Here is an 8899-nt window from a genome sequence, read left to right as displayed (position 1 = left end):
AATGAGCTAAAAACTGATGCCTCAATGTTTGAAGACACCAAAGTGTAAATCAACAATCTTCATGCACTTAGAAACTTTTCAAACAAAATAAAAAAAGAACATTACATTGTTTATCTAATGGGATATTTTTGCAATTTGTATTACATAGAGTATTAAGGAAAAGTAAACATTTGCATACCAAGAAGAAATGAGTCTCACGTGTCTTCATTTCAAATGCCAAAACCGTGTCATGTGTGTCAATTGCCATGGTTAAGATGCTTCCAAGAAGAGGATTTAAGGCCTTGGAAAGTTTTCAAAATCAATACCAAGGACTATATATTCCATAAGGAGAGCTTAGGAAGTAGGATTACAACAAATGACATAGCATTATCGAGTGGTGAGGGCTCCTCTAGAGAAGTGAAAAAATAACCCCCTTTGAAGCTACTAGTAGTGACATGTGTTGGTACGAGGTACTACAAGAAGCAACTCCATAGGGGTTTAATTTTATAAGCAGAAATACTGCACGTGATGCTATAAGAAGCAACACTACATGGGAGAAAAAGCTCCCCCAGAGCTACGTGTACCACCATGTGCCAGCACATAGTGCTACAAGAAGCAACTATGCAATGGCTTAACAAAAAGATCTTAGGAAGTAAGAGTGTTCACGATGACATAGCATTGTCAAGGGGGGAGGGATCCTTTACAGAATCGAGAAAAAAAATTATCTTTCAAAGATGCATGTAGAACCTCGTGTCAACATGTGATGTTACAGGTAACATCGGATGAGCTTTTTCTCTTATTCTTGTCTTGTCCACAATGACTCAAGTGTCTAAGAAGCAATATCAAGCCCTTGCAAAGGGATAATTAAGCCCTTTCCACCAGGTGTTGTCACGTGGTGATACATGGAACTACATAGGACTTTGTTTTTCCCAGTACTTATCTAGTCCAAAAGTGCCAAATATCTTGGAAGAGAAAATTGCACCCTTTCCGGAGATGCTTGTAGTGCCTTGTGTCGTCACATGGTGCTATATGAAACTTTGCAGGGGCTTTATTATGTTGGGGTAAAGGTGGGTCCCTTACCCTGAGCCGAGCACTAGATATGGATGCCCATTGTTTCACCTTATTGATTGGACATATACAAGCAATAAGGAGTACTCTCACTTCAATTTTGAGAGGTTTCCCACCCACTCCCCATGTCATCTCTCCTCTTCCCCTTTATGCACCGTGCATACAAGCATCACACACTCACAACTAGTCCCTTTGAATATTCCTACATCACCATGTGACAACATGTGGTGCTATAGCACCATGGGCAAACACGTGGTGCTACAAGAATCTCCACAAATTTCTTAAATGGGCCTCTTTGAAGCTTCCTATAGCACTAAATGCTCACACGTGGTGCTATAGGAAAATCTACAAAGCGCTTGAATTAGTCCCTTTGAAGCTTCCTCTAACACCACATGATGACACATGGTGCTACATGCAACTCCATAAAGTGATTACATTAGACCTTATGAAGCTTCCTATAGCACCATGTGCTGACACATGATGCTACAAACAACTTTGTAAAAGACTTGAAGCCCCTTTGAAGATTCCTAAAATATCATGTGCCAACACATAGTGCTACAAGCATCTCCACAAAGAGCTTAAATTAGCCTCGTTGAAATTTCCTTTAGCACGTGTCAACACGTGGTGCTACAGGAAACTCCACAAAGTGCTTAAATTAGCTTCTTTGAAACTTTATTTAGCACCACGTTTCGACACATGGTTCTACAGGTAGGTCCACAAAGCTCATAGATTAGCCTCTTTGAAGCTTCCTATAGCACCACATGTAGACACATGGTGCTACATGCAGCTCCATAAAGGGCTTGAATTTGCCATTATGAAGCTTCCTATAGCACTACGTACCGACACATGGTGCTATAGGAAGCTCCACAAAGCTATTAAATTAGCTTCTTTGAAACTTCCTTTAGTACTATGTGTCAAGAAGCTCCACAAAGTGCCTTAATTAGCCTCTTTAAAACTTCCTTTAGCACCACATGTCGACACGTGGTGCTACTGGCAACTCCACAAAGTGCTTAAAGTAGCCTCTTTCAAAATTTCCTTTAGCACCACATGTCGAAACGTGGTGCTACAGGAAGCTCTATAAGGCTCTTAAATTAGTCTCTTTGAAGCTTGCTATAGCACCATGTGCCGACACGTGCTGCTACAAGAAGGTTTTTAAAGGGCTTAAATTATCCCTTATGAAGCTTCCAATAGCACCACGTGCCAACACGTGGTGCTACAAGCAACTCTGCAAATGGATTAAAGCCCCTTTGTATTTTTTTATAGCACCACGTGCCAACACGTGGTGGTATAGAAAATTTCACAAAGTGCTTAAATTAACTACTTTGAAAATTTCTTTAGCACCACGTGTCGACATGTGGTGCTACAGGAAGCTCCACTGCCTCTTTGAAGCTTCTTATAGCATCACATGTTGACACGTCGTGCTACCATCAACTCCATGAATTGCTTAAATTAACCCTTATGAAGCTTCCAATAGCACCAAGTGCCAACACATGGTGCTATAAGAAACTCTACAAATGGTTTAAATTCTCTTTGAATATTACTATAGCACAACGTACCCACATGTGATGATACAAACAGCTCCAAAAACGCTTAAATTAGCCTCTTTGAAACTTCCTTTAGCACCACGTGTCGACACGTGGTGCTACAGGAAGCTCCACAAAGCATTAAAATTAACCTCTTTGAAGCTTCCTAGAGTAGCATGTGCCAACACGTGGTGCTACAAGCAGCTTCATAAAGCGCTTAAATTAGCCCTTATGAAGCTTCCAATAACACCATGCGCCAACACGTGGTGCTACAAGCAACTTTGGAAATGGTATAAATCTCCTTTGGATATTCCTATAGCACCATGTGTCGACACGTGGTGCTACATGTAGCTCCACAAAGTACTTAAACTAATCTCTTTGAAACTTCCTTTAGCACCATGTGTCAACATGTGGTGCTGCATGCAACTTCACAAAGCGCTTAAATTAGCCTTTTTGAAACTTTCTTTAGCACCACGTGTCAACACGTGGTGCTATGAGCAGCTCCACAAAGCGCTTAAATTAGCCTCTTTTAAACTCTTTAGCACCACGTGTCGACACGTGGTGCTACATGCAACTCCACAAAGTGCTTAAATTAGCATCTTTGAAACTTCCTTTAGCACCACGTGTCGAAACGTGGTGCTACATGCAACTCCACAAAGCACTTAAATTAGCCTCTTTGAAACTTCCAGTAGCACCACGTCACGTGTCAACATGTGGTGCTACAAGAAGCTCCACAAAGTGCTTAAACTAACCTCTTTGAAACTTCCTTTAGCACCACGTGTGGCCACGTGGTGCTACAAGCAACTCCACAAAGCTCTTAAATAAGCCTCTTTGAAACTTTCTTTAGCACCACGTCTCCACATGCAACGCCACAAAGCCCTTAAATTAATCTCTTTGAAACTTCTTTTAGCACCACGTGTTGACACGTGGTGCTACAAATAGCTCGACAAAGCGCTTAAACTATCCTCTTTGAAACTTCCTTTAGCACCACATGTCAACACGTGGTGCTACACACAACTCCACAAAGTGCTTAAATTAGCCTTTTTGAAACTTTCTTTAAAACCACGTGTTGACATGTGGTGTTACAAGGGTCTCCACGAAGTTCTTAAGTTAGCCTCTTTGAAGCTTCCTATAGCACCACATATCTACACGTGGTGCTCCACGCAACTCCATAAAGGGCTTAAATTAGCCCTTATGAAGACTCATATAGCACTACGTAAGGACATGTGGTGCTATAGACAGCTCCACAAAGATATCAAATTAGCCTCTTTAAAACTTCCTTTAGCACCACGTGTTGACACGTGGTGCTATAGGCAACTCCACAAAGCACTTAAACTATCCTCTTTGAAACTTCCTTTACTACTAGGTGTTGACATGTGCTCTTAAATTAGCCTCTTTGAAGCTTCCTAGAGCACGAAGTGTCGACACGTGATGCTATAAGCAGCTCCATAAAGTGCTTAAATTAGCCCGTATGAATCTTCCAATAACATCATGTATCAACACATGGCACTACCAGCAACTCCACAAATGGCTCCGTTATTTTCAACTCTATAATCAAACAAAGATATTTGTTTTTGTTTGAGAGAGAGAGAGAGAGAGAGAGAGAGAGAGAGTATTAATGTCATCAAAGGTCAAACATGACCTATGAGACCAAAGAAACATTTTTATGCTCTATTCAGATTATCAATGGGCACTTTGATGCTTTAGGACCGTGGATGTATTAAGAGAAAAAATCTTAATTACAACCATATATGGACATGTGATACTTAAAGAGCACGGATGTATTTAGAGTCCATGGAGTGGTTGTGAGAGAAATGAATATCGGGGGAGATCCAAGCTCAAAATGTGAAGGAGAAAAGCTTGATTATGTTCAAATGTGATCCTCACTCTAAAACTTGTAAGGGGCATAGTGATCATATGTGCGTGTGTGGGCGTGCACACACACACACACACACAGATGGCACACTGCTTTGTACAAGCCCAACAAAATTGCATGGTAACAATTCTAGTTCCACACCTTGTGACTTCTTGGGTTTGAAAGTTTATGAGGGCTCCTACTCTAAAAGGCTTATACCTCATGTTCTATAAGGTACATTATACACAAACATTCCTTTTACCTACATTTTGACATTAGAAAAATCAACCACATTATTGCTAAAGAGCCATTCCTTATGGTTCATTTGTGAAATTCTTTGTCTCCTTTGCAATGTGATATCATCATCCATTCTCAACTTAATGTCCTCTAATAGCCAACACCCCTATCTTGGCTTGACTAGAGTGTAAGAACTAAATAAAAACACATGTGTAAATGATTATTGAATTAAGTAGAAATATCTTGCTTAATTTGGGATTTTCAAAATTGTATATTAATAAATTTTTCTCGGTTTAGTAATTGCTCGGAAAAACTCGCTCGGGATTTGGGATTCCTTTGCCTTGAGAAGATGAGGTACATCAAGTATAAGGGACAAACATCATATATGATTCCTTAGATGTGAGTACTTACATACATAATAGTGCTTTTCATTAAAAATACACACACACACACACACACACACACACACACACACACACACACACACACAAGGGTTTTTCTTGAAGCATTAGGCTTCTATAAGTTTCTAGCTACTTTCTAGAAAATTTTCACTTATTTTTTGTTGTTTTTCTCTTTTTTTGTTGCATTTTTTATTTTCCTTAAAAACAAAACCAAAAGGCAGAGAAAATTGCAAGAAAAGCAGGATACAAGTATGAAGAGTCTATGAAGTGACATGAACTTGTAAAAGTCTAATTGGAGGTTGTTTGGTCAAGATTCAAAATGAGTGTAACTCGATCAAGTGTGAACCGAATTCGACTTTTAAATTAAGGGCATCAAAGCTACCAGATTCTATGAAGGTGTCTCACTAGAAACTCTACATGCAAAGTGATGCAAGCAAAGAGGCTCTTGGAAGTTGAAAGCATCAAAATCGCTAAAATGTCATCCAAATTACATTGGCATGGGGTCACACTTTAGTACACAACTTCTACAAGGCTACTACATCATTTCTTGCATCATACATAGTGCCAGACTTCAGCCTGCAATCCAAGAAAATAGTTGGAGAGTCATTCACATGACAAATGGCTAATATCAATAATAATGGCCTCCAATAAATGGAGTGACACATGAAGTGTGTCTCAAGGGAGTATATATTCATGTGTTAATAGTCACATAACTGAAAAATTGTATGTTTGTGCTAGGTAGGAAAAAATTGCAATTTTTTCTCTACCTTATTTATGTTGAACAACACCCCAATCTTGATTTAGCCAATGTTTTACCCTAACCCTAAAACTACTATCATTGAAGGAATGCCAAGAACCTAATTGTTCACCTTGCTAGAAGTCCAAAAGTGGTAGAAATATTCCATGGGAGGCCACATTTATGGTACATATGGTTCAATACCCTTAAAACATCATGGGGAACATGCCCACAAAGTTAGAAGTCAATTAGAGATGAGATCTCCAATCTTAGAAAAAAATTGTGATTTTTTTTCCACAGAGGCTGATCACACACCCATCAAAATTTTCAATTTGATAGCCACTTTGGCAAGAGCCTATAAGCCCCCTTTATGAGGTCAAAACTCAAAAGAGGCTTAGAACTTGTGTACAAAGCTCAAAAATTTGTAGCTAGTATTGAAATCCTAGTTTCTAGCCAAACACTTGGCCAAATTTCATCGTTTTTGTACCGAAGTCTATTGTCATAGCATACATCAAGCCCATGAGGTCCAGATCCAAAAAACGTTTCTATCCATCATAGCTAGGAAAAAAATCATAATTTTTCCTTAATCTTGCATGAATGAATTTTTTAAAGTTTTTGTGCATTTTGCATGAATCATATGTCATTTCAAGAAACTCAAAGAATCGGTAAGATAAATGGATGCATAGAGGCATGGATATTGCACGAATAGCTTTGACATTTTCTACAAATGCTAGTGTGGTTTGATGGTTATATAGGAGCTATGTAGAATAACATGAAAGGAATGCCCAAGAAGTGGAGCCATAGGAAACAGCTGGAGCAATTGCCGACCTTCACTTTCCTCAAGGGGAGAGAGAGAGAGAGAGAGAGAGAGAGAGAGAGAGAGAGAGAGAGAGAGAGCTGGATAAGAGGCTCTGAAATATCAGACCTTGACTCATGTCAGGGACGACATGAAGTAGGAGGGGGGAGTGTTGGAAGATTACAACAACAGATGTCTGCTTCAGAAAAGAAGATTCTTAAGAGGCGTTTGAACCCTTGTAAACACAAAGTGTTTGTTTTTTTTTTTTTCTAGAAAACCATTAGATCTTTATTCATTGTCTATTTATGTGGAATCCAAGGCTAAGAGCTTCCAAGGTGTATCATAAGTTAGACAAATATCCCAAATTGGTCACTTATTTTTAAATCAGTTTTAGCCTTTGTACATATGAGATCCTCAGCCAGGGTATAAGGTGTATCCGGCTTCAGAATCGGTGACTTGCAATTTTGCTACTGGCAAAAAATGCAATCTTTCCCTATGTGAAAATTTTAAATTTTTTGGTCCAAAAGTGTTTTTGACCAAGTAAGAAATGTCTCTATCAAGTTTGGTGTTGATTGGAGTTGATTTACTATTGGTTTTGCATATGGATGTGTGATTGGATCAAGTAGATAGAAATGAGGTTTTACACAATTAGAGAGTTCATACACTATTTCCACGGAGTGTGTTGTGTTCAAACAACACACTATTTCCACGGAGTGTGTTGTGTTCAAACAAGAGATTGAAAACCTCTTAGCTTGCCTCCATGCCCTAGTCAAGTCACTTGTTCCCTAGGATTGACATTTTAATCTTGGGACCGTCTCTTTGTGAGATGTCACAGATGCTGTAAAAGCCCCCTCATACAGTGTGTGTGTGTGTTATTAAACTTAATACATATACAAAAGAATATAACGTTCAAGAGACAACTGGCTTTAGATAGTTGGACACATATTTGTACAAAAGAGACTCATTTTTAGATTCATTTTTGTACAATATAATAAGAATAAAGCATCTTTCCAATGATCCTATACAAAAAAAAAGAGAGTTGTGGAGGTCAATTAAGTTGAATCAGCAAGGTTCTTCAAAATTGGAAAGTAGCAAAGCCATAAAACTCTTAAGTAAAGATAGAATTCTCAGATGTATCCATATAAAACAAGGTAGCAAATTCATTAGCCTTGAATACGTATAACAGGTATCAAAGAATACATCATTTGTAATCCATATTCTACTTAATTTTTTTAAACTTAAACTACTATCCAAAAAGTTTTTATATGTAAGACTATATAATAATGTAAAACATCAAAAGGCCATCACCCCTTCTGATGCAAGTGGCATACCTATCTTTGATATGTGCAAAAGCATTAAGTTTTATTTTTCAAAAAATAAATTACTTCCAAATACTAAGTATCTGAGTTAAACCATATTCTCCAAGAGGTATTTTGCCAACCAACAACGACCCTAAATAAGGCAAAGTACCTCTTTATGTGCTTTTCAATTAACCAAGAGGAAGCAATTCCGCAAACTTCAAGAAGTCATAGACGTGTTGTATTTCCAATTTTTGTTTAAATTTCTACTTTTCCAAAGAGGCAAGAAAGCCCTTATTTTTTAACTTTCAAGTTTTCTTAATTTGAGTTGGCCATATAGATAAACTCTCCTATAGAACAAAAGAAATTCATCAAAAGGCCATTACTTCTCCTTATGCAAATGGCAAATTGTAACTAAATTTTTCAAGAACATACCAACAAGATTCATGTAACATTCTTTTTATGTTAAAAAAAGAAGGTAAGTATTAAGTTCCAAGTGATGTATTCAGTTTTCCAAAAAAAAAAAAAACTTATAATCTTATATGAGGACCAGCAAGTGAATATCCATACTATGAGCCGAGTAAGTTGAAAAAGCAAGAGATTTTAAAAGCCAGATCTTTGGAAAAGCACCTAGACTTCTATTTCTGATCTGTCCACATTTTTCTTCTCTCTCTTTGTTTAGTAACTCAGTCATGACAAGGTGAGAGGTAAGAACCAGACATACTGAAACAATCTTTTTTCATTATGTAAAGAGAATATCTAAGTAGTTTTAGGCTTGATTATAGTAAAAAAACCAAGACCCTTTTGGTATCTAATCAGTAATTCTAAAGCTTGTAGGCAACCTTTATAGTGTGTATCTGCTTCGGGATCAAAATTTTAGGCAGGTCTTAGTATACGAAGCCTTATATCTACAGATTTTAAGGATTGGTATATTAAAGAAGCAACAATAACCATCCAAGTAGATTTCGAATATTTCAAATCATCATTCGGTACGCCATCAAAACAA

This window comes from Adiantum capillus-veneris, chromosome 19, assembly GCF_014529385.1.
Source record: "Adiantum capillus-veneris isolate H3 chromosome 19, ASM1452938v2, whole genome shotgun sequence".
NCBI lineage: Eukaryota > Viridiplantae > Streptophyta > Polypodiopsida > Polypodiales > Pteridaceae > Adiantum > Adiantum capillus-veneris.
This window is presented reverse-complemented; position numbering follows the sequence as displayed.